At 42.9% G+C, this 27,813-nt stretch overlaps 2 long non-coding RNA genes across 3 annotated transcripts; both read left to right on the forward strand.

Moving 5' to 3' along the window:
• Positions 1-541: 541 nt before the first annotated feature.
• Positions 542-6,788, forward strand: LOC138680535 (uncharacterized). Of its 2 annotated transcripts, XR_011321640.1 has the most exons (4): positions 542-597; positions 2,921-3,012; positions 5,732-5,849; positions 6,717-6,788. It is a non-coding gene; the product is annotated as an uncharacterized lncRNA (long non-coding RNA). The 2 variants fall into 2 exon arrangements; XR_011321641.1 differs by lacking the exon at positions 2,921-3,012.
• Positions 6,789-15,479: 8,691 nt separating this feature from the next.
• Positions 15,480-17,177, forward strand: LOC138680536 (uncharacterized). Its single transcript, XR_011321642.1, has 2 exons — positions 15,480-15,591; positions 16,939-17,177. It is a non-coding gene; the product is annotated as an uncharacterized lncRNA (long non-coding RNA).
• The last annotated feature ends 10,636 nt before the right edge of the window (positions 17,178-27,813 follow it).

Here is a 27,813-nt window from a genome sequence, read left to right on the forward strand (position 1 = left end):
TATAAGCTTAGTGTGGAAAATGCAGCAGCTCGCGGTAAATGTAAAAAATAAAAATAGGTACCAATAAAAGTAAAACTAATTGAGACATCAGTAGGTTAAGTGTTTTTGAATATCCATATTGAATTAGGAGCCCCATGTAATGCTCCATACAGTTTATGATGGGCCCCATAAAATGCTCCATATTAAAATATGCCCCATATAATGCTGCAGAAATGCTGATTATGGCCCCATAAGATGCTCCATCAGTAGCGTAGCTAGCAGGGGGGCAGAGGGTGCGGTCGCCCCGGGCCCAGAGCTCAGAGGGGGCCCACCTGGAGCTATGCTAGTGCTACACTTAATTATATCAGTGTGCACTGCCCGCGGTAGAGAAGAGGGAGATATGATCTCCTGCAATACCGCGGGCAGTGGCTGAAGAGAGAGGAGCATATTCCCCAAAGCCCCCTCCCCCCCATGCTGATACACGGCATGCACTGGTCCTGACAGCTGCCTTCAGCTTATACTTTAGACACGCCCACAGTGCACGCTGAGGGGGCATCTGCAGAGCAGACAGGAAGAAGTGAGAGAGGAGCAGGACAGGACAGGACAGGACACAGCAGTGTAAGTACAGCTCACACTTCTACTCTACTCTGCTGCTCTCCTGATAAGCCCCAGCAGGATTCCTGTGCTGTATCTGCAGTTTCTAAGGCACTGAAGGTTTATGGTCAGTAATGTGCACTCATAGACATGACCCTGGCTGCAGGACCCCACAGAAGAGGATATATGGTATGTCTCTTACCTATATATACCTGCAGCCAGGGTCACGTCTATGAGTGCACATTACTGACCAGTCTTGTCAGTATATATATATATAATCTATATACATAATTGTCTAAGGGTCACTTCCGTCTGTCTGTCCTTCTGTCACGGTTATTCGTTTGCTGATTGGTCTCGGCAGCTGCCTGTCATGGCTGCCGCGACCAATCAGCGACGGCCACAGTACGATTAGTCCCTCCCTACTCCCCTGCACTCACTGCCCGGCGCCCGCTCCATAATCCCCTCCACTCACCGCTCACACAGGGTTAATGGCAGCGGTAACGGCCCGCGGTGTAACGCCCTCCGTTACCGCTGCTATTAACCCTGTGAGTCCCCAACTATTTACTATTGATGCTGCCTATGCAGCATCAATAGTAAAAATAGGTCATGTTAAAAATAATAAAAAAAAAAAAAAAAACCTGCTATACTCACCCTCCGCCGCCTTTCCCGCTCCTCGCCACGCTCCCAGGATCGCTTTATTGCCAGTGGCAGCTTTCGCTCCCAGGGCTGGTGTGCGACAAGGACCTGCCGTGATGTCACAGTCATGTGACCGCGACGTCATCATAGGTCCTGCTCATACCAGCCCTGGGACCGGAAGCTGCCGCTTGCAATGGTGCGATCCCGGGAGCGTGGAGAGGAGCGGGAAAGGCATCGGAGGGTGAGTATAGCAGGACTTCCAATGGGCCTTCAGAAGGTGAGTATATGTTTATTTGTTTTTTAAGTCTCCATACCACGTGGCTCTGTGCTGGGCAATATACTACGTGGCTGGACAATATACTACGTGGCTGGGCAATATACTACGTGGCTGGGCAATATACTACATGACTGGCAATATACTACGTGGCTGGGCAATATACTACATGACTGGCAATATACTACGTGACTGGGCAATATACTACGTGGCTGGGCAATATACTACGTGGCTGGGCAATATACTATGTGACTGGGCAATATACTACGTGGCTGGCCAATATACTCCGTCATAAATCTCAGTGCCTAGTGCAGTAATAGGGAAACATACGGCAGCAGCGGCTCAGTATTGGGGTATCAGGTGCAGTAATAGGGACACATACAGCAGCAGCGGCTCACTATTGGGGTATCAGGTGCAGTAATAGGGACACATACGGCAGCAGCGGCTCAGTATTGGGGTATCAGGTGCAGTAATAGGGTCACATACGGCAGCAGCGGCTCAGTATTGGGGTATCAGGTGCAGTAATAGGGTCACATACAGCAGCAGCGGCTCAGTATTGGGGTATCAGGTGCAGTAATAGGGACACATACGGCAGCAGCGGCTCAGTATTGGGGTATCAGGTGCAGTAATAGGGGCACATACGGCAGCAGAGGCTCAGTATTGGGGTATCAGGGGCAGTAATAGGGACACATACGGCAGCAGCGGCTCAGTATTGGGGTATCAGGTGTAGTAATAGGGGCACATACGGCAGCAGCGACTCAGTATTGGGGTATCAGGGGCAGTAATAGGGACACATATGGCAGCAGAGGCTCAGTATTGGGGTATCAGGTGTAGTAATAGGGACACATACAGCAGCAGCGGCTCAGTATTGGGGTATCAGGTGCAGTAATAGGGAAACATACGGCAGCAGCGGCTCAGTATTGGGGTATCAGGGGCAGTAATAGGGACACGTACGGCAGCAGCGGCTCAGTATTGGGGTATCAGGTGCAGTAATAGGGACACATACGGCAGCAGCGGCTCAGTATTGGGGTATCAGGTGCAGTAATAGGGACACGTACGGCAGCAGCGGCTCAGTATTGGGGTATCAGGGGCAGTAATAGGGACACATACGGCAGCAGCAGCTCAGTATTGGGGTATCAGGGGCAGTAATAGGGACACATACGGCAGTAGCGGCTCAGTATTGGGGTATCAGGGGCAGTAATAGGGACACATACAGCAGCAGCGGCTCAGTATTGGGGTATCAGGGGCAGTAATAGGGACACATACGGCAGCAGCTGCTCAGTATTGGGGTATCAGGGGCAGTAATAGGGACACATACGGCAGCAGCGGCTCAGTATTGGGGTATCAGCAGGATGAGGAGTTTGTGCAGGTTGGGAATAGATGATGATGGGGCTGGAATATGAGAAGTGAAATGTGTCTTTGTTGTATTCTCTGCAGACGAGTCCTGGGTGGAAGAAGTTGTCATGTCAGTCTGGGCCAGAGGGAAAAGGCGGGAAAAGTGAACGATTCCATCAGAAAGAACGTCAGCGGTAAGACATTATCTGTAACTGTGCTGTAATCACTTGTATGCTTTGTAGGACTGGTATCTACCCCTATATGGTCACAATATGGCGGTAATATCAGTATTGGTCTTGTGGAGATGTTTTTTTCTTTTTTTTTAGTTGCAGCAGGATCATCTGCTGACGTTCTCCTACGTTCACTATTAGGGTGCATCACCATAGTTGTAATCAGAGGTTAGGGGCCCACTCCGATGTCTCGCCCCCCCTGGGCTGAACCCCTAGCTACGCCTCTGTGCTCCATACAGACATTTGCCCCATATAATGCTGCACAAATGCTGATTATGGCCCCATAAAATGTTCCATAGACATTTGCCCCATTTAATGCTGCACAAATGCTGACTATGGCCCCATAAGTTGCTGCATAGAGATATTTGCCTCATACAATGCTGCAGAAATGCTGATTATGGCCCCCATAAGATGCTCCATAGAGACATTTGCCTCATACAATGCTGCAGAAATGCTGATTATGGCCCCCATAAGATGCTCCATACAGACATTTGCCTCATATAATGCTGCACAAATGCTGATTATGGCCCCCATAAGATGCTCCATACAGACATTTGCCTCATATAATGCTGCACAAATGCTGATTATGGCCCCATAAGATGCTCCATACAGACATTTGCCTCATATAATGCTGCACAAATGCTGATTATGGCCCCATAAGATGCTCCATACAGACATTTGCCTCATATAATGCTGCACAAATGCTGATTATGGCCCCATAAGATGCTCCATACAGACATTTGCCCCATATAATGCTGCACAAATGCAGATTATGGCCCCATAAGATGTTCCATAGACATTTGCCCCATTTAATGCTGCACAAATGCTGACTATGGCCCCATAAGTTGCTGCATAGAGATATTTGCCCCATGTGCTGTTGCTGCGCTAAAAAAAAAAGTCACATACTCCCTCTCGTCGCTCAGGCCCCGGACACTTACTACATTCACCTGTCCGCGTTCCACCATCGGCGCCGATGTGTTTTCCGCCTCCTCTGCACTGACTGTTCAGGCAGAGGGCAGCGCACACACTAATTGCGTCATCGTGCCCTCTTATCTGAGGGTCACTGCAGAGGACGCAGAAGACGGAGCAGCACCGACGGTGGAATGTGGGACAGGTGAATATGCCCCCATTATACTCACTTGCTCCTGGCACGGTCCCTGCAGGTCTCTGGTTCTCCGGGCGCTGACAGCTTCTTCCTGTATTGAGCGGTCACATGGTACCACTCATTACAGTAATGAATATGTGGCTCCACCCCTATGGGAGTGGAGTCGGGTCCATATTCATTACTGTAATGAGCGGTACCATTAATTTGTAGTAACCCCGATGTTCTGTAGCCAATGTTCCTTCCTAATAAATGCTGCAGACTCCACTCCTGGACCAATCCCTCTTCTCCAGTAATCTAGAGCAGATATCTAGTAATATTATCTAGTTATGGAAAAGCCTCCAGATTTCCTTTAACCTTTTTTTCTCTAGACACAGAGGCCCTTTTGATATGTTTACATACCTGGATATAGATAGATCCGGGGCCTAACGATCGAGGTCACAGTGAGTGCGACCAGGCCTGGGTAGGTGGGCCCTGCAGACATACATTGAGCTGAAATTCACTGCGGCACAAATATTCACCGAGTGGCGCATGCTAGCAATGTCATGCGCTTCCTGTCACTGGCGCGCTGAAGTCAGCTGCTTCTGCTCCGGCTATGAAAGAAGATGTCACAAGTAGTGGGAGTCGGGGAATTTGAATAGAATCATTTCATTTTTTACTTTTGTTAGAGAAGAGCTGTAGAACAGGGACATTATTACTGGAAAAATATATCGAGATGGGGATATATATAACTGGAACATTATACCAGGAAGAGGCAAAGGATTGAGGACATTATACTGGGAAAGGGAGACATTATACCAGGATGGAGGACATTATACCTAGAAGGGGCCAAGGATAAAGACTTTATATCAAGATGGTGGATATTATTACTGAATGAGGTCCAGGATGGGGAACATTATTATTGGAAGGGGCCAGGATGGGTGATATTATTATAAGAAGCCCGAATTGGGGACTTTATTACAGGATGGGGACATTGTACATGAGGATCTGGAATGCTACAAGGGACCATACATCTGAGAAATATTCAGGTGGAGACCCAGGTCAAAATTTTTCACCGTGACACATCGGTCTCTACCTAAGCAACTGGATAGATCTCTATATCGTCCATTATATCTATTTTTATATTGATATGGCATCATCCCTGAGACATAATTTTGCAATCGTCTTGCCGGGTCCTACAGTCCAATAGAACATATAATAGTCACAGATTTCTATGCTGCAGATTGAGCAGAGATCAGGTTCTGAGCTGTGTATAACCCCACCACAGCTTTGTGTTTACATTGTATATTGACAGAAAGCAGCTAATCAGTGCTGAGGCCTGGCTGGACTAGGAGGTGCAAGACCAGTTGTCCTGTGGTGATAATCAATTGCTGGTAAAACAGTGATTCTATTGAAATTGTCCAGTAATTGACACATCGGTATAATAAAGGTCTATGTTTCTACATTATCTTTGTCTCAGATAACATGGCAAAAGCCTGGTGATAGATTCCATTCATAGGACTGCTTCGATAATAATGGCATAGTGTATTACAGACAAGTTATTGAATATATATAATATACATATTCTTTCTTCTTTTTCAGTGGATGGTATTGTGCCTCCAAACATCTTTTGGAAGAAATTCATAATTTATTGTGTAGGTCCCATCATCAGTTACCTCCTTGGAATATTCATTGGTCTCATCCATTACATCATATATAGGTGAGTATTGGAAAGGATGATTTATATTGTACATGGGAGTCTGTAAAAAAAATTACATCTTTATTACAGATGAGAGGCTCTGACAAAATTCTGCCAAATCATGCAGGTTTTATAGAGATTCGATTCACAGCAAAATTATTCTTCACAAATTGATTGTTCCCTATTATGTTCTGGGTTCTCCCCAGTCCCAGATCATAATAAATGGAGGAAAGAAGAAAATAAAGTTCATACATCACCAAGGCCCTCTCCGTAAGCCCCCACTGCTCTCTGCCCGCAACTCCGGCCCATTGTTGGCTCTTGGTTGGGGCTTACATGAGCAAAGACCTTTCAGGGCCCACTTGTAGCCAAAGTTCCAATCCAAAGGGAACACTTGGCCAGAGGCGCGGTAAAATGGTAGTGTGGAAAACTGGCCATCGAGAATAAAGCAGCAGAAGTCGGTCAGAGAGGAGAGCTAAACTTTTTGCCAGCGCTCTACTGTTCCGCAAGCTGGAGGATGCAGCTAGCTTCCACTTTGTCTTATTTACGTGGAGTGAATTACAAAAAATCTGTGTTCTCCAAAATTCTGAGTTTTGTAAATATGAGCAAAATTCAATTCCACTCAAATAAATCCACTCATGGCTAATCTTCATATGACCTTACAATCCAGTATGATCCACACATATTGAACTTTCATGTACATTATTATTATTATTATTTATTACATGAAAAATGGTTGATAAATACCAAAATGTTACTTATTGCCAATGTTTCTGCAGAATGTAACAGACAAAATGAATGAAGAAACATTAGAGTCTATATTTCATTCTGCAGAATACAGATATGTTACTCTGTAATTCACAATATACCTTATATTTTACTGTTTTAAAGATATCCGAAAAGGAGGAGAAATGATAAACCTCAGGATTCTACTGGAGACAGAGAGACTACGGCTAAACCTCTTGGTAAGTACAGCCTAACCAATCTGACACTAAAGCAGTTCTCCAGGATAAGAAAAACAGGGCTGCCATAAAAAGACCAAAAAAACCTGTGCTTTCAAAATCTTCAGCTTGTTCCTGGTATTGCAGCTCTGTAGCATTCCCTTCACTGGAGCTGAGCTACAATACCAGGCACAACCTGTAGACATTATTCTTATTTTTCAAACAAACCAATTACATTTTTCTAACCCCGGACAAGACTATAAAATCTATATGCCAATAGTTATTGTTTCGCTTTTTTAGAACTTGGTAACAGCTTTATGAATCGATGACTTACTCTGGGGACGTTTGATACGTAATTAAAAGAAGAACATCTTTTTAGAAATGGTCTCTTAACCCTTTCGTGCCAGAGCCTTTTTTCGCCTTCATGACCAGGCCAATTTTTTTCATTCTGACCAGTGTCACTTTATCTGGTAATAATTATTGAACGCTTCAACGGATCCCACCGATTCTGAGACAGTTTTTTCAATACATATTGAACTCCATTACAGTGGTAAAATTTGTTCAGTATAAATTGAGTTTATGTCTGAAAATATCGGAAAATTTTGCAATTCTAATTTTTTTTATTTTAAGTCCTTAACCCCTTATTCCCATATGACGTACTATCCCGTCGAGGTGGGGTGGGCTTTAATTCCCACCGACGGGATAGTACGTCATACGCGAACGGCCGCGTTCACGGGGGGGATCGCGATGTGCCGGCGGTACAGGGAAGCATCGCGCAGGGAGGGGGCTCCCTGCGTGCTTCCCTGAGACGATCGGTACAAGGTGATGTGCTCACCTTGTACCGAGAGTCTTCTCCCTGCAGTCCCCGGATCCAAAATGGCCGCAGGGCTGCATCCGGGTCCTGCAGGGAGTACTTTCGGGTCAGGAGCAGGCTGCAGCTGCAGCTCAGTAAGCCTGCAGCGATGAATGAGATCGCCGATCTTACAGAGTGCTGTGCAAACTGTAAGATCGGCGATCCGTGATGTCCCCCCTGGGACAAAGTAAAAAAGTAAAAAAAAAAAATTTCCACATGTGTAAAAAAAAAAAAAAAATTTACTAAATAAATAAAAAAAAAATATTATTCCCATAAATGCATTTCTTTATCTAAAAAAAAAAAAATAACAATAAAAGTACACATATTTAGTATCGCCGCGTCCGTAATAACCCAACCCATAAAACTGTCCCACTAGTTAACCCCTTCAGTGAACACCGTAAGAAAAAAAAAAAAAACGAGCCAAAAAATAACGCTTTATTATCATACCGCCGAACAAAAAGTGGAATAACATGCGATCAAAAAGACAGATATAAATAACCATGGTACCGCTGAAAACATCATCTTGTCCCGCAAAAAACAAGCTGCCATAAAGCATAATAAGCAAAAAAATAAAAAAGTTATAGTCCTGAGAATAAAGCGATGCCAAAATAATTATTTTTTCTATAAAATAGCTTTTATCGTATAAATGCGCCAAAACATAAAAAAATTATATAAATGAGATATCGCTGTAATCGTACTGACCCGAAGAATAAAACTGCTTTATCAATTTTACCAAACGCGGAACGGTATAAACGCCTCCCCCAAAAGAAATTCATGAATAGCTGGTTTTTGGTCATTCTGCCTCACAAAAATCGGAATAAAAAGTATTCAAAAAATGTCACGTGTCCAAAAATGTTACCAATAAAAACGTCAACTCGTCCCGCAAAAAACAAGACCTCAGATGACTCTGTGGACCAAAATATGGAAAAATTATAGGTCTCAAAATATGGAGACACAAAAACCTTTTTTGCTATAAAAAAAAGGGTATTTTAGTGTGTGACAGCTGCAAATCATAAAAGTCCGATATAAAAAATGCTATAAAAGTAAATCAAACCCCCCTTCATCACCCCCTTAGTTAGGGAAAAATAATAAAATTAAAAAAAATGTATTTATTTCCATTTTCCCATTAGGGCTAGGGTTAGGGTTAGGGCTAGGGTTAGTGCTAGGGTTAGGTTTAGAGTTGGGGCTAGAGTTAGGGTTGGGGTTAGGGTTGGAGCTAAAGTTAGGGTTAGGGGTGTTGTTGGATTAGGGTTTCAGTTATAATTGGGGAGTTTTCACTGTTCAGGCACATCAGGGGCTCTCCAAACGCGACATGGCGGTCGATCTCAATTCCAGCCAATTCTGTGCTGAAAAAGTAAAACAGTGCTCCTTCCCTTCCAAGCTCTCCGGTGCGCCCAAACAGGGGTTTACCCCAACATATGGGGTATCAGCGTACTCAGGACAAATTGTACAACAACTTTTGGGGTCCAAGTTCTCTTGTTAGCCTTGGGAAAATAAAAATGTGGGGGGCTAAAAATCATTTTTGTGGGAAAAATAAGATTTTTTTTTTCACGGCTCTGCGTTATAAACTGTAGTGAAACACTTGGGGGTTCAAAGTTCTCACAACACATCTAGATAAGTTCCTTGGGGGGACTAGTTTCCAGTATGGGGTCACTTGTGGGGGGTTTCTACTGTTTGGGTACATCAGGGGCTCTGCAAATGCAACGTGATGCCTGCAGACCAATCCATCTAAGTCTGTATTCCAAATGGCGCTCCTTCCCCTCCGAGCTCTGCCATGCGCCCAAACAGTGGTTCCCCCCCACATATGGGGTATCGGCGTACTCAGGACAAATTGGACAACAACTTTTGGGGTCCAATTTATCCTGGTACCCTTGTGAAAATACAAAACTGGGGGCTAAAAAATCATTTTTGTGAAAAAAAAAAAAGAATTTTTATTTTCACGGCTCTGCGTTATAAACTGTAGTGAAACACTTGTGGGTTCAAAGTTCTCACAACACATCTAGATAAGTTCCTTGGGGGATCTAGTTTCCAATATGGGGTCACTTGTGGGGGTTTCTACTGTTTGGGTACTTCAGGGGCTCTGCAAATGCAACGTGATGCCTGCAGACCAATCCATCTAAGTCTGTATTCCAAATGGCGCTCCTTCCCTTCCGAGCTCTGCCATGCGCCCAAACAGTGCTTCCCCCCCACATATGGGGTATCAGCGTACTCAAGACAAATTGGACAATAACTTTCGGGGTCCAATTTATCCTGTTACCCTTGTGAAAATATAAAACTGGGGACTAAAAAATCATTTTTGTGAAAAAAAAAAAAAGAATTTTTATTTTCACGGCTCTGCGTTATAAACTGTAGTGAAACACTTGGGGGCTCAAAGCTCTCAAAACACATCTAGATAAGTTCCTTAGGTGGTCTACTTTCCAAAATGGTGTCACTTGTGGGGGGTTTCAATGTTTAGGCACATCAGGGGCTCTCCAAACGCAACATGGCGTCCCATCTCAATTCCAGTCAATTTTGCATGGAAAAGTCAAATGGCGCTCCTTCCCTTCCGAGCTCTGCCATGCGCCCAAACAATGGTTTACACCCACATATGGGGTATCAGCGTACTCAGGACAAATTGCACAACAACTTTTGTCATCTAATTTCTTCTCTTACCCTTGGGAAAATAAAAAATTGGGGGCAAAAAGATAATTTTTGTGAAAAAATATGATTTTTTATTTTTACGGCTCTGCATTATAAACTTCTATGAAGCACTTGGTGGGTCAAAGTGCTCACCACACATCTAGATAAGTTCCTTAAGGGGTCTACTTTCCAAAATGGTGTCACTTGTGGGGGGTTTCAATGTTTAGGCACATCATGGGCTCTACAAACGCAACATGGCGTCCCATCTCAATTCCAGTCAATTTTGCATTGAAAAGTCAAATGGCGCTCCTTTCCTTCCGAGCTCTGCCATGTGCCCAAACAGTGGTTTATCCCCACATATGGGTTATCAACGTACTCAGGACAAATTGTACAACAACTTTTGGGGTCCATTTTCTCCTGTTACCCTTGGTAAATTTTGTGTGAAAAAAAGTTAAATGTTCATTTTTATTTAAACATTCCAAAAATTCCTGTAAAACACCTGAAGGGTTAAAAAACTTCTTGAATGTGGTTTTGAGCACCTTGAGGGGTGCAGTTTTTAGAATGGTGTCACACTTGGGTATTTTCTATCATATAGACCCCTCAAAATGACTTCAAATTAGATGTGGTCCCTAAAAAAAATGGTGTTGTAAAAATGAGAAATTGCTGGTCAACTTTTAACCCTTATAACTCCCTGATAAAATAAATTTTGGTTCCAAAATTGTGCTGATGTAAAGTAGACATGTGGGAAATGTTACTTATTAAGTATTTTGCATGACATATCTCTGTGATTTAAGGGTATAAAAATTCAAAGTTGGAAAATTGCAAAATTTTCAAAATTTTCGCCAAATTTCCATTTTTTTCTCAAATAAAGCAAGTTATATCGAATAAATTTTACAACTTCCATGAAGTACAATACGTCACGAGAAAACATTGTCAGAATCGCCAAGATCCGTTGACGCGTTCCAGAGTTATAACCTCATAAAGGGACAGTGGTCAGAATTGTAAAAATTGGCCCGGTCATTAACGTGCAAACCACCCTCGGGGCTTAAGGGGTTAAACCAGAGTGTTTTCACACAAAATAGGTAATAAATAAAATTTCCCACATGTCTAGCTATCATCAGCACAATTTTTGAAACATAATTTTTTTTCTTAGAAAGTTCAAGGGGTTAAAAGTTGATCAGCAATAGCATTTTTCTCATTTTTCCAACTAAACTTGTAAAAACAATTTTGTTAGGGACCACTTCACATTTGAAGTTACTTTGAGGAACATTTAATACAGAAAATACCCAAAAGTGACACGATTCTAAAAACTGCACCCCTCAAAGTGCTCAAAACCAAAGTTTTTGGTATTCCAAAGTCTGACTGCTCTAACTGTAAAGAACCCTTTCCTAATTAGCTGCAGTTATCGTCTTTCTTCCATCAGTAATGTGTGCCCCCTAGTCCTAAGTATGGTCCTTGTAAGGGATAAGTCATGGGCTAAACCTTTACATTGACCACACATATATTTATAGATGTTAATGATATCTCATGTAAGAAGCCCAACTTTTCCATCTCTCATCATATGAGAGGCCTTCCATCCCCTGTAATAATCTAATTTCCCACCTTTGAACTAACTCTAATTTCTGAATATCCTTTTTTAAATGTGCAGCCTAAAACTAGATCCCATTTTCTAGATGTGGCCAGCATCACAGAGGGAAAAGAAGTACACCCCCAGTGAAAACTCTGGCAAATCCCACTCTGATTTCACAAACATTCTCTTGTAACGACAAGTATTTTAATTATTAAATTCTACTTAACTGAGGCAAATTTTAAAAAATATTTTATTCCAATTTACTGCCAATATTCCATCATGTGTCCAGTTCAACAAGAATCATTTGTGGTGAATAGTCTTCTTTACAGAGAACCAGTCATCAAGAAAATACAGTTTAAAGTGCAGGTTCCATATTATAGAGCAGAGGTAGCGGTAATAAAACCTATTTTTTAATCCCTTCACGACATTGAGGTTTTCCCTTTTGCGTTTCTGTTTTTGTCCCCTTCTGAAAATATATTAGAAACGCAATGAAAAGAAAGACAACCTTGTAAAAATCGTCTCTTAAAGAATCTTGTCAGTAAAAGATCCGTAGACGTAGAGGTAATAATCTATGGAAAACATAGAGAAGTGTTTATAATCAAAATACTGATTTCTGTGATTTCTTTACAGGAAAACATGATAATAATCTAAATATTAGAAATCATGAAGTTCGTTGCGGACCCTTGGCTGAAAAAAGGGACGAGCTCAAAAACATCAAAATCCCTCCCGGTCAGGTTAGGGATATGGTCGCCAAAATCAAGGCACATCAGAACCCGATCGCCAACTCTGACAGTAAGTACTCAGGACTTTTATGACATAAATTTATTGGAAAAACACCCTTATAAAAAAAGTTTCTTAAAGGAAAATGTCAGTGAATAAACCCTAGACACATAGGTATCTTTACTGGCTTGGTCCATCTTTTTATATGTCACAGCACCAATTAGAGGTTATAACATTTATATGATGTGTATTTTATATATTTATCGCACTTACAGTGGGGAATATAAGTATTTGATGCAATGCCAATTTTGCAAGTTTTCCCAACTACAAAGAATGGAGAGGTCTGTAATTTTTATCATAGGTACACTTCAACTGTGAGACACAGAATCTTACAATGTGATTTTCTAGATTTAGTTTATGGTTTTTACATCATTGATTTGCATTTTATTGCATGAAATAAGTATTTGAGCACCTACCAACCAGCAAGAATTCTGGCTCTCTGAGAACTGTTAGTTTTTCTTTAAGAATTTCTCCTACTCTACACTCATTACCTGTATTAATTGCACCTGTTTGAACTTGTTATCTGGATAAAAGACACCTGTCCACACACTCAATTAATCACACTCCAACCTCTCCACCATTGCCGAAACTTGACAGATCTGGAGAGGATCTGTATGGAGGAGTGGGCCAACATCCCTGCTGCAGTGTGTGAAAACTTGGGAAAGAACTACTACATGTGACCTTTGTTTTTTTATCGTATCAAATACTTTTTTCATGCAATAAAATGCTAATTAATTGTGCAAAAATCATACAATGTGATTTTCTGGATTTTTTTAAGATTCTATCTCTCACGGTTGAAGTGTACTTACATTAAAAATGACAGACCTCTCCATTCTTTGTAGGTGGGTGAACTTGCAGAATTGGCAGTGTGTCAAATACTTATTTTCCCCACTGTATGTAGCGCCATTATTTCCACAACGTTTTACTTACATTGTTATTACTGTCCCCATTGGGGCTTACAATCAAAATTCCCCCTCAGTATGTCTTTGGAGTGTGGGAGGAACCGAGAGGAAACCCACACAAACTCCTTGCAAATGTTGTCCTTAGTGAGATTTTAACCTAATTTAATTATTCTACGTTACGGGAAAGCATGAGGGCAAAACAAATATTGTGACTGTTGTCGCTCCTCACGGACCCATAAAAGAAAGAGAAATCCTCAAAAACACCATGATCATACAGGTCCTGTATGGCCATGCACCCTCACACGTACCTGCAGCCTATGAAGTGACGTCCTTAATCCATGTAATGGCGAAATAAAGGACTTTTATTGTAGCACGATTTGGTGAGTGCCACATCTTCCTCTTTCTCTGGTGTAAGCATTTTTCAAAGACTACTATATGATGTTGAGCACCGCAAGAAGCGTGTTGAACCACACCTGCTGAGTAACAATCGGACTAATTATAGTTTTGGTCGTTTGATCTATACCGTTGTATCTGGTGCCGTTCTTCTTGCTTTTTCTTTTTTGAATTTGTTTTTTTACCATGTTCACTAAATGCTAAAACTGACCTGCCGTTATGATTCTCCAGCTCATTATGAGTTCTCTTACACCAAATATGTCTAGGTTCTTTTTATTTACGGTAAGTGGTGACAAAAAAATCGAAAGTTTGTAAAAAAAACAAAAAAAACAATGGCACCATTTTCCCATTTTCCTAGACACATAATGTCTCCAATTTTTAGGATCTTGGGCCGGGTGAAGGCTTATTTTTTGCGCACCGAGCTGATGTTTTTATTGATGCCATATTGGTGCAGATATGATATTTTGATCGCCTGTTATTGCAATGTTGCGGAGACCAAAGAAACTTTATTCTGAATTTTTTTTTTTTTTCTCGTTACACCGTTTACTGATCAGATTATTTATTTTTATATTTTGATAGTTCGGGCGTTTCTGAATGCGTTGATACCAAATATTTGTGTATTTTATTTATTTTTTTTGTTTTATCACTTTATTTTGAATGGAGCAAAAGCGAGTGATTTGAATTTTTATTTTTTAAATTCTCTTCATATTTTTAAAAACATTTTTTTCCACTTTTTACTTGTTTCAATACTCTATTTAGGAGACTTGAAGCTGCAATCATCTGTTCGCTTCAGCCCTGCTGCCTGTAGCAGAAATGATCATTTACTCTGAGCGCTGGGCTAAGGGTGGCGCTCATAGCAGATCAGCAATGACAGCCACAGGGGTCTCTTGCAGACCCCGGGTTGTAATGCGATCCCATTGGCACCTCGCATTTATGTGACGGGCACGACGATGGGTGAGATTAGTGACGCGCTTCTGCCGTGACCATGATAAATGCCGCCGTTTTGTAGATTGATAGCAGCATTTAATAGGTTAACAGCTATGGGTGGATCGTGATTACACTCACGGCTGTTAAGGGCACAGGACAGCCGATCAGATGACCTCTCATGTGCCTAAAAACATGAGGGCTCAGAATAGTAGCCTGCATGTAATGCAGAGCACAAACTATGACGTATATATATGTCATAGGTCAAGTAGGAGTTAATCATTTAAACTTCTGCTCTTTCTGGGACTTGTGGTCCAGTGGGCAGTCCTATCCGTGGTTGACAGCACCTCTGTATACATACTTGTACAAAGAAATGTGTCAGTTAGTGATAGTACCGCCAACTGGTCCGAAAATCCAAGAAAAAGCAAAGGAAACAATGATTAAAACACAGGTAATACTGAATGTTTTCTCACACAACTACATTATATAGCAATCTACTCATTCCCCAGATCTATTATATGATGTCTGCAGATAGAACTGTGTTTTCATGGTGACAGTTTCCCCTTAAGTCATTTCCTAGTATGCTGGGGGTCTCCAATCCCAGGATGGCTGTAGAGTAGAATCAATGTTCTTTTCATGATCAACTAGTCTCACTAACCGTGTATTTTACAGAACATCAAGAGGACAAAAAACATCTTCCACCTCCTCTGCTTATTTTTCTTAAAGCATCTGAACGTCCTAATGGCTTCTCGGAAGATGAAGCCTGTCTCCGCCAAAACCGACAGTAAGTTCTTAAGACTTAAATATATGTTTAATGATATACAGTGTGTTATGTTCTAGCATTAATATGCAGTGGGATAACTAGTTAGAAATTGATCACTCGAGACCTAAATGTTGATAGCGATATTTTTATTTGTACAAGCTAAAGCTTCAGACTGGGAGCCAAAACCGGTCTTTGTAAGGAGTCTAGCTGGTACCAGCAACATATTATTATTTATATAGCACCATTGATTCCATGGTGCTGTGCATGAGAAGGGGTTATATACAAATTACAGATATCACTTACAGTAAGCAAACTAACAATGACAGAGTGATACCGAGGGAAGTTTCCATACTGGTTCTGTTAATGTTTCTAAAATCCATTTCCTTTCAATAAGAGACTAATCAATAATCTAGTAGTCAATCTGTCAGAGGATGGCCTGTAAGGCTAGGATTCGTTCATTGCGTGTAAAGACTAGTGCTGTAATATAAAGTAAGAAGCCGCTTCAGAGAGGCAGAGGACATGGACAGTAGTGCCACCTATTCCAAGTAGCAATCTTAAAAGTCAATATCGACTCTTTAAAAACCTTGCCATATAACTTAGGCTATGTGCACACGTAGAAAGATCCTCTGCAGGTTTTTTCACAGCAGATTTGATAAATCCGCATTGGAAAACCGTTGCGGTTTTTACTGCGGATTTATTGCGGATTCTACTGCGGATTCTGCTGCGGTTTTACATCTGCAGTTTTCTATTGGAGTAGGTGTAAAACCGCTGCGGATTCCGCACAAAGAATTGACATGCTGCGGAAAATAATCCGCTGTGTTTCTGCGCGTTTTTTTCCGCAGCATGTGCACTGCGGATTTCATTTCCCATAGGTTTACATTGTACTGTAAACTCATGGGAAACTGCTGCGGATACGCAGCTGCGGAAACCCTGCGGATCCACAGCAAAATCCGCATCGTGTGCACATAGCCTTAGGAAACGAAGCGAAAGCAGAAATTCCAATTGCAGATATGTTTCAGGGTGTTTGCTTCTCATCAGTGTAAAGCAGGAGATCTGATTTTCCTGCGTGAGAGACGTCTGACATGGGGTTTAAGGGTTTAGGTTTCTTCTTGCAGACAATTCTTCCCTGGGAATTTGAGAGAGTTCTCGTCCTCTTTACTGATTTACTTATTCAGATTCCCTGGGAAGCATTGCATGGCCTTTAAGTCTCCATATGCCAACTTGTTGTTCTCCACAAGCAATATAATCTGGAAATAATGAATTGAATGACATATAAACTTTTCCAGCTGTCTTTCTCATTAAAATCTGTCTCCATATTCATATAGTCATCTTTACTGTTTTGCTAATGTTGTGACATTTATTTTGCAGGTGAGGCAGGGCGGGGTCTCGCTGTGAACCCACAAAGAACATGGGATCCAGCTGGAGACGACTTTACACCAGCAAAGAGAGGCAGATTTCCTGACTGCTGAAGGTTGACTCTTCGTGAGTCAAGGGCCCCTTGTCATCTTCATCAGGGCCACGTTTTAAATGTTTATTGCCTTGGCTTCTATGAGAACTTTTACATTAAACATCTTGAATAAAGTTAATAAAGGAGTCAGTGAATAATATGTAGCAGTGTATCTGAGCCTCTATGGATCTTTATAACACAGCAGAATATACATTGCATTGGGAGGAGGGATTATTTCGTATAGTCATTGAACACCTGGCTGCTTATAAGCATATTCCCTTACAAATATGTAAATTGGGGTACATTTGTGTTTTAAAAAATGAAGATGATTAAAGAAGATTTAAAAGTGACACGCAAAATGTGGAACTGGTTTTTTATCAGTCTAGGTGGCATTATATACTTCAATGTTGCTAGAACATAAATTGCACAGTATTCAAAGAGTAACCGTCATTTTAATTTTAAGTTTGTTAATCAATAATACTAATGAAAATGCACTATATATTATCAGAGAAATGTGCTTCTTCCCCTGGACTGACCTTTCAATCTCAATTCAATCAAAATTCAATCAAATCTATATTCAGTTGTAAAGGGGTGGCGGATGGAAGATGCATTCCGTCAACATTGCACAGCACCTGCAAGTAAATGCCACCATCTGCTGGCTGCACTGGATAGGCAGGAACTGAAGGATGGAGAGTGTGTTCCCTAGATGAAATAATTTGAGGGGGCACTGGGTCAAGTGACATCTGTGGCACAGTTGCTAAATATAAAAGGCCAGGACCGAGAAGCACAAGTCAGGGCAAAAGGACGGGCTCGTGGAAGATATTGTGCTCATTGTACCATAGAGCGGTCTGATCCTGAGGACGTCTCGACTATGTAGTTCAAGCACCGGAGACTGACTTTTTAGGTAAAGCATTGAAGACCGACTTCGCAGATCAAACCATAAAAGTCAGGTGTTGATCGGCGGCCAGAGAAAAACACCTGTCATTCCTAAAAGAAGACGCTGAGTGAACTGAGATGTTACTTCCAGTTTAGACATATGGTACAGGTTGTGAGCAGGGGGTTATAACTCTGGAACGCTTCAACGGATCCTGATGATTCTGACATTGTTTTTTTCGTGACATATTGTACGTCATGATAGTGTTAAAATTTCTTTGATATTACCTGCATTTATATGTGAAAAAAATTGAAATTTGGCGAAAATTTTGCAAATTTTGCAATTTTCCAACTTTGAATTTTTATGTCCTTAAATCACAGAGATATGTCACACAAAATACTTAATAAGTAACATTTCCCACATGTCTACCTTACAACAGCACAATTTTGGAACCCCGATTTTTTTTTTTGTTAGGGAGTTATAAGGGTTAAAAGGTGACCAGCAATTTCTCATTTTTACACCATTTTTCTTTAGGGACCACATCACATTTGAAGTCACTTTGAGGGGTCTATATCATAGAAAATACCCAAGTGTGACACCATTCTAAAAACTGCACATCTCAAGCTACTCAAAATCACATTCAAGAAGTTTATTAACCCTTCAAGTGTTTCACAGGAATTTTTGGAATGTTTTAAAAAAAAAATCAACATTTAACTTTTTTTTTCACAAAAAACTTACTTCAGCTCCAATTTGTTTTATTTTACCAAGGGTAACAGGAGAAATTGGACCCCAACAGATGTTGTGCAATTTGTCCAGAATACGCTGAAACCCTATGTGTGGGGGTAAACTACAGTTTGATCAAATGGCAGAGCTCGGAAGGGAAGGAGCGCAATTTGACTTTTCAATGCAAAATTGACTGGAATTGAGATGGGACGCCATGTTGCGTTTGGAGAGCCACTGATGTGCCTAAACATTGAAACCCCCCACAAGTGACACCATTTTGGAAAGTAGACCCCCTAAAGGACACTTTGACCTACCAAGTGCTTCACAGAAGTTTATAATGTAGATCCGTAACATAAAAAATCATTTTTTCACAAAAATCTTTTTGACCCAATTTTTTATTTTCCCAAGGGTAACAAAAGAAACAGGACCCTAAAAGTTGTTGTGCAATTTGTCCTGAGTACGCTGATACCCCATATGTGTGGGTAAACTTATCTAGATGTGTTGTGAAAACTTTGAACCTCCAAGTGTTTCACTACAGTTTATAATGCAGAGCCGTGAAAATAAAAATTCTTTTTTTTCCACAAAAATTCTTTTTTAGCCCCCAGTTTTGTATTTTCCCAAGGGTAACAGGAGAAATTGGACCCCAAAAGTTGTTGTCCAATTTGTCCTGAGTACGCTGATACCCCACATGTTAGGGTAAACCCCTGTTTGGGTGCACGGGTGAGCTCGGAAGTGAAGGAGCACTGCAGCCCTCTACCAGTCGGGCCTTTATTGCAGAGTGGTCCGACGGAAGCCTCTCCTCAGTGCAAAACATTTGAAAGCCTGCATAGAGTTTGCTAAAACGCACATGAAGGACTCACAGACTATGAGAAATAAGATTCTCTGGTGCAAGATGGTGCACCACCACATTATGGGTGTCAGGTCTGAGCATTCCTACATGAACAGTTTCCTGGAAAGTGGATTGGTCATCCTGGGCCAGTTGAATGGCCTCCAAGGTCTCCTGATCTGACCCCCTTAGACTTTTATCTTTGGGGTCATCTGAAGGCAATTGTCTATGCTGTGAAGATACGAGATGTGCAGCATCTGAAACAATGGATACTGGAAGCCTGTGCTAGCATTTCTTCTGCAGTGCTGCTATCAGTGTGTCAAGAGTGGGAGAAGAGTGTTGCATTGACAATCCAACACAATGGCCAGCACTTTGAACACATTTGATAAGTGGTCATAAACTAGTAAATAACTCAAGAAAGAATAAAGTTACATTAAAACCAAGCACACCATTGTTTTTCTTGTGAAATTATCAACAAGTTTGTTGTGTCACATGATCCTCTTCCTATTGGAAAAAAAAGTTGGATTCAAAATGGCCGACTTCAAAATGGTCGGCATGGTCACCACCCATCTTGAAAAGTTTTCCCCCTCTCATATACTAATGTGCCACAAACAGTAAGTTGATATCACTAACCATTCCCATTTTATTCAGGTGTATCCATATAAATGGCCCAACCTGTATATATATAATCATTATATATCAGTTAGTTACTATTTTAGGTTAATTAGTATTATCATAATTATTAATATTTGCCAAATATCAGAATAATGAGAGAGAGAATGTTTTAGGGCATTTTTATTACCATATATTTGAGTATTTTTCAGCACATTTTTTTGTGCTGAAATTGCCCCCTCGGCTTATACACAAGTCATTGTCCCAGTTTACGGCGGGGGAGGGGGAGCGGCGGAGCAGCGGGTCACAGGAGGCAGAAGCCGGCGGCTGCGGCTAAAACCTGTGCCCACTGCTAAAGATAAATGAATATTCACTGCACTGGCAAAGAATATAAATTTATCTTATAGCACAGGCACAGTTATTTCTGCAGCCGCCGGATCCAGTATAAAAGAAAAAAAAACATCCTACTTACCTTTCCTGCGTGCCCTCGCACTCACAGCATCTCATTCCGGTGCCAGCAAGTCCTGCGGCCGGGCGATCATGTGTTCCCGCTCATTAAGGTAATGAATATTCACCTCTATCCTCTATAACAAGCAGCAGAGACTTTTTTGGTCTGAAGAACACAAGGAATGGACATTAGACCAGTGGAAATCTGTGCTTTGGTTTGACGAGTCCAAATTTGAGATCTTTGGTTCCAACGACAGTGTCTTTGTGCAACGCAGAAAAGGTGAACGGATGGACTCTACATGCCTGGTTCCCACCATGAAGCATGGAGGAGGAGGTGTGATGGTGTGGGGGTGCGCTGCTGGTGACACTGTTGGGGATTTATTCAAAATTGAAGGCATATTGAACCAGCATGGCTACCACAGCATCTTGCAACGGCATGCTATTCCATCCGGTTTGGGTTTAGTTGGACCATCATTTATTTTTCAACAGGATAATGACCCCAAACACACCTCCAGGCTGTGTAAGGGCTAAGACCAAGAAGGAGAGTGATGGGGTGCTACGCCAGATTACCTGGCCTCCACAGTCACCAGAGCTGAACCCAATCGAGATGGTTTGGGGTGAGCTGGACCGCAGAGGGAAGGCAAAAGGGCCAACAAGTGCTAAGCATCTCTGGGAACTCCTTCAAGATTGTTGGAAGACTATTCCCGGTGACTACCTCTTGAAGTTCATCAAGAGAATGCCAAGATTGTGCAAAGCAGTCATGAAAGCAAAAGGTGGCTACTTTGAAGAACCTAGAATATACGACATACAGTAATTTTAGTTGTTTCACACTTTTTTGTTAAGTATATAATTCCACATGTGTTAATTTATAGTTTTGATGCATTCAGTGTAAATGTACAATTTTCATAGTCATCAAAATACAGAAAAATCTTTAAATGAGAAGGTGTGTCCAAACTTTTGGTCTGTACTGTATTCCTCACTAATAATGTAAGAAGTGTCAGTGTGCAAAATTTGTGAGCTCTGTTAAAATAAAGGGTTAAATCACGGAAAAAAACTGGCGTGGGCTCCGGTGCAATTTTCTCCGCAAGAGTGGGAAAGCCAGTGACTGAGGGCAAATATTAATAGCCTAGAGAGGGACCATGGTTATTGCCCCCCCGGCTAAAAACATCTGCCCCCCAGCCACCCCAGAAAAGGCACATTTGTAAGATGCACCTATTTTGGCACTTAACCACTCTCTTCCCACTTCCGAGTAGCCATGGGATATGGAGTAATAAGGGGTTAATGTCACCTTGCTAATGTAAGGTGACATTCAGCCTGGTTAATAATGGAGAGGTGTCAGTAAGACACCTATCCATTATTCCAATATTATTAAAGGGTTAAAAAAACACACATTAGGTAAAAAGTATTTTAATGAAATAAATACACATGGTGTTGTAATAGCTTTATTATATGTTCAATCCAAATGACAACCCTTGTCATCTGCCAAAAAAATTAATAAAAAAACAACAATATCCCATACCTGTCCGTCGTACAGTCATGTCCCACGATGTAAATCCATCTGAAGGGGTTAAATAATTTTACAAGCATGACCCTGCTAATGCAGCTGTCCCTGACTGTAAAAACTGGGGAATGAATGGAATGCAAGGGAACGTAGCTACCTAGACTTGGGGTTCTGCGCCCCTAGCTGGCATAAACTCATATGAACTCTAGCATGGGAATTTTTCAGAATATTTTCTCATGCTAGAGTTCATATGACTTTATGCCAGCAGTGGGTGCAGCACTGCAAGTCTTCAAAGCTGCATTCCCCAGTGTTTTACAGCCAGAGGCAGCTGCATTAGCAGGCTCCTGGTTGTAAAATTATTTAACCCCTTCAGATGGCGTTGGATAGAAAGTTAGTCAGAACGCACCCTGGGAGAGCTCCAGGGAGGACCTGTCAGGGGTGGGTTCCTGTCAGGAACCTAGCAGAAGGACAGAACGCAGAGGAGCCGCGCCTGCACTACCTTGCGGCGGCATCCTAAGAAAGGACACGAAGAGAAGTATATTGTGGAGAAGTGAGAAACGAGATCAAAGCACAAAGGAGAGCCAGTAGCAGTCGTGCCCCGAGAACGGCAACATCCTACTGAGGCGCGTAGCCAGTGACCGGAACACCGAGGACGTAACTGACTCCAAGCATTACTTCAAATACCGCAGGACAGTTGATTATAGGTTGGCTGTCTACCATACATCACCTAAGAAGATATAGGGGGCAAGTGTGGAGAGGGGCGTCTCTAGGGTCCCAGAATAGCTCCAAGCCTTCCCGTCAAACGGGTGCATCCTATCCAGATAAACTTGGGGGACGAGAGAGAGAAAGAACGAGCACAAAAGTTGTGAGGACTATCCCGAATGCTCAGCAGGGAAGAATTACAACACACAGGCGCTAGTGGTAGGCACTGATTTCCACCTGCAAAGGGAACTCTGGATGTGCCTTCGGACCGGCCGGACTCAGCCAGCCCTGTTAGCAGTGCTCTGAATTGCGGATCCCGAAGTCATCAGTAAAAAGGTAAAGAGAGTGCAACCCTGTGTCCTCGTTATTAACTGCGCCTCACATCATCGCAACCTACACTACTGGGAATCACTGGGGATATACTTCGCCTGAGGGAAGGTATTCCATCTTGCTGCCATTCCATCACCCCAGTGGACCCCTAAGCAGCGTCGGTCACCCTGACCGACTACCACAGGTGGCGTCACAAATCCTTGACAAACTTCATCAACCTTTCATTGGACACCTATTAGCAGGGTCACTGACCGGTTCCAGCCACTGTGACAACCCTAGAACTGAGACAGAGAGGACCAATACCGAGTAACCCACGGCCCTGTGTCTGGGGGCGCTCCATAAACACTTCACGGGAGAAATAATGAGGGAAGTCATGCAGGTCCTGGGAGTACAGCAAGCATTTCATACACCATATAGACCACAAAGTAGTGGGAAAGTGGAAAGACTAAACGGGACACTTAAACTGAAAATTCAAAAGGACATGGCAGACACAGGAAAGAGCTGGGTAGAGTGCTTGCCTCTTGCACTCTTTTCAGTCAGACACACTCCAAATAGAAAGACAGGCTTGTCTCCATTTGAAGTCCTGTTTGGTAGTGCACCAAAGACTGGTCTGTACTTCCCACACGTGCTACAAATGCAACACGGTTCTGTGACAGCCTATGTCCAGGCCTTACAGGAAAGACTTAATGTGGTACATAAACATGTGTTCTCATCCATTCCAGATCCTAATGAAAGTGGAGATATGCACCAACTGAATCCAGGTGATTGGGTGGTTATACACAGACACGTAAGAAGGAGCCTGGACCCACGATTTGACGGCCCCTTCAAAGCCCAGCTGACCACAACCACCTCAGTAAAACTTGAGGGAAAGCCCACCTGGATCCACGCCAGTCCCTGCAAGAAGGTCCTTTCACCAGCAGAATGACTGTTCTCCTAATCACCTTGCTGGCAGTGACAGGATTACTGCACTCTACAGAGGCACAGGATAAACTCTTAAATGTTGACTAGGACAACAAACTTATTCAACATCATGCTGTTCTTATAAAGGACATGGAAGGACAAAATCCGAAAGACTGTTGAATCTGAACACAGCCCAGTATCTGCAAGGACTATGCCATACTTCACCTTGCCTCTGGAGCCATGGAAGATATTAACCCCACACTACATACACAATGAGACTTGGACTCAATCTAGGTTTTGGGGAAAAGTTGTGCCTCGTGACATATCTGCCTCATTGGCTATAATCGGATGGGCTGCTAATCCCTGGTTCAGTTTAATATAACGTGGCCTAAGGTACAAATGTGGTGGCAGAAGTATGATTCAGACGTCGGAAATGTGGTCGCCAGGAGGAGGACTGAAATCCCTCATTCAGACACCATTCCCAATGATGGACTGTGGTTCAGTCTTCAACACACTGGAGCAAATATCTGTGGTGAGGACAATAATTGCTTCCGTATATACACTCATGATCAAACACAGGTTAATGAGACGGTGTACCAAGATGGTGCTGAAGGATGTAAAGCATCTATGGGTAAAATACTAAGAAAAGAAAGGGGTAAATGTACATTTAGTATAAATGGAAAACAAATGAATAATACTTGGTGTGCCCATAAACCTATGTTGGAACTTTTGAGTTTATACCAATGTATACAGACCCCTGGTCACATTTGTGTTCTCCCCGAAGGAGTACTCTTAGTTTGTGGACATCATGCCTACAGGTGGGTGAGCCCGGACATAAGAGGGGTTTGCACTCTTGCCAAGCTGACACCAGCCACTTTCACAGTTCTGTATAGTAAAATGGACACAGCCGCGGTCCCAATTCGCACCTTGCATAGAAGCGCTGCAGACAATAAGCCCCATCCAAATGGTAGAAATGCGGATAACAAATAAAATATTCAGTAGTATGCTAATGTACCCCTTCATAACACAAATGTGGGATAAGTTAGTGGAAGCTACTGACTACCTGGATGGTCAGATTTTCCAGGTTCTTGAAGTTCTTAATGAAACTAATATAATACAGAGGCAATTAATCATAGTTACTAACCAACATACTATAGTACTGGATTACCTGACAGCAAAAGAAGGAGGAATGTGTCAAATAATTGGTCCCACCTGTTGCAATTACATTGACCCTGCTGGCAATCTCCGGGCCAGGGCCGGTATAGAAAAAATAGGTGAATTTAGAGACCAAGGCCGGGATCACACACAGCGAAATATGGCCGAGTCTCGCAGGTTAAAACCAAGCTCTGGCACCGGCACTCCAGAGCGGAGAGTGCGGCCGCATAGCAATACATGGAGCTGCATGCTCCGCTCCGGAGTGCCGGTGCCAGAGCTTGGTTTTAACCTGCGAGACTCGGCCGTATCTCGCTGTAGTGTGATCCCGGCCCAATGGTTAAAGCAGTACAGTGCAAACAGAGACTCCTGGTGGGGTCACACATTCTCATTTTTAAATCCAGCAAGTTGTTTAATGGCCTAGCAGGATGGATTTTTGGCATTGTACAGACTTGTATGCAAAGTTTGTTGTTTTGTTTATTGCTTTATGTAGCCGTAAAAGCGCTAATATATGTATTACCTAAGCTATTGAATAATGTATGTGTGGAGAAAAAATCTAAGGCTGAACCTTCCGTAGTGTATCACTGTCGGGGAAAGTGAGTGTCCACACTGAGGGTGGATGGGCGAAGCAGCTAGGAAGCCCCTTATGGGTACTAGACCCATGAGACAGTAGCTCCTTTGTGGACATCAGCTGACCCCGTGGCAGAGGTTATACCATTTACAAAAGGGGTAAATTGATATAGAAGGGTTAATGTTTTGCCTTTTGCCTTTAATTGCTAGAATTGGTAGAATTTATTCTCATGACGCAGTAGTCTGGTAGTCTATTCTTCAAGGACACTATACTTCTTATCATATATGTTCTTAATAGTCAGCCACAACATGTTCTGGGTACGTGGGAAATAAAGTATGACCCTGGGTAACGGTGGGGGCTACGTGAGTAACATTGAGTTACATTTGTTGTAAATGGTATAAAATATTGCCTTGTGTTTGAGTATATCAGATAAAAGGGACTTGCTCACAAAACGTGTGTGCGGTTCCCTCTTTCTCCAAGCGCTTGTCAATTAAGGGCGTAATTCCACAATTTGGCCTCACTGATGACCTGGCTATCTGACTCTGGGTCAGAGCAAAAACAGCTTCGACATTATCATATATCAGTATTTGTAAGCCAAAACCAGGAGTGGGTGATAAATACAGTAGTGGTGACGTGTTTCTGTTATACTTTTCCTCTGATTGTTCCTCTCCTGATTTTGGCAAATACTGATGTAAAATACTGAGCAAATTCTGAATGTGTGAATGTGGCCTTAGGTTGAATCTGCACACAAAATTGACAAACTGCGTATTTTAACCCCTTCATGACCATGGGATTTTTCATTTTTCCGTGTTCGTTTTTCACTCCCCTCCTTCCCAGAGCCATAACTTTTTTATTTTTCCGTCAATTTGGCCATGTGAGGGCTTATTTTTTGCGGGACGAGTTGTACTTTTGAACGACATCATTGGTTTTAGCATGTCGTGTACTAGAAAACGGGAAAAAAATTCCAAGTGCGGTGAAATTGCAAAAAAAGTGCAATCCCACACTTGTTTTTTGTTTGGCTTTTTTGCTAGGTTCACTAAATGCTAAAACTGACTTGACATTATGATTCTCCAGGTCAGTACGAGTTCATAGACACCCAGGGGCGGATTATCAGAGGGTCAATATGGGCGGTAGCCCAGGGCCCAGTGGTCTGGGGGGGCCCTGGGCTACCGCAGATTAACCCTCTGATAATCATTTGTGAATGCCGTGGTGCCGGCCGCCGGCGTTTATGTGCCCCCAGACCCGGTGGGCGGAGAGAGGGGGCCGCATCGGGCCCCTCCTCATCTGCTCACCGGGCCCCTTGCAGCGCTGCGGCGGTTTCCTATTGATGTGCAGGCGCGCGCCCGCACATCAATAGTTAACAACAACAGCCGCCAGCCAATTGGAGGCTGGCGGCTGATGTCGGCCGCAGTGCACACGTCGCCGGCGTCTGACGTCATTGTCAGTCGCCGGCGAGTGTGCGCTGCTGCAGGGAGCAGCTCGCCGCCTGGAGCGTGGACAGGTGAGGAGACTGCTTGTTTTTTTTTTTTTTTTTGGATCAGTTATCGGTGGACACACTGGGGGAGTGGGGGGCAATGCTGGAGGACACACTGGGGGGCAATGCTGGAGACACTGGGGCAGATTGGAGGACACACTGGGGGCAATGCTCGAGACACTGGGGCAGATTGGAGGACACACTAAGGGCAAAGCTGGAGACAGTAGGGCAGATTGGACGACACACTGGGGGGCAAAGCTGGAGACACTGGGGCAGATTGGAGGACACACTAAGGGCAAAGCTGGAGACACTGGGGCAGATTGCAGGACACACTAAGGGCAAAGCTGGAGACACTGGGGCAGATTGGAGGACACACTGGGGGCAATGATGGAGACAGTGAGGCAGATTGGAGGACACACTGGGGGGGCAATGCTGGAGGACACAGTGGGGCAGATTGCTGGAGACAGTGGGGCAGATTGCTGGAGACAGTGGGGCAGATTGCTGGAGACAGTGGGGCAGATTGCTGGAGACAGTGGGGCAGATTGCTGGAGACAGTGGGGCAGAATGCTGGAGACAGTGAGGCAGATTGGAGGACACACTGGGGGGCAAAGCTGGAAACACTGGGGCAGATTGGAGGACACACTGGGGGCAATGCTGGAGACAGTGGGGCAGATTGCTGGAGGA

Source organism: Ranitomeya imitator, chromosome 5, assembly GCF_032444005.1.
Source record: "Ranitomeya imitator isolate aRanImi1 chromosome 5, aRanImi1.pri, whole genome shotgun sequence".
Lineage (NCBI taxonomy): Eukaryota > Metazoa > Chordata > Amphibia > Anura > Dendrobatidae > Ranitomeya > Ranitomeya imitator.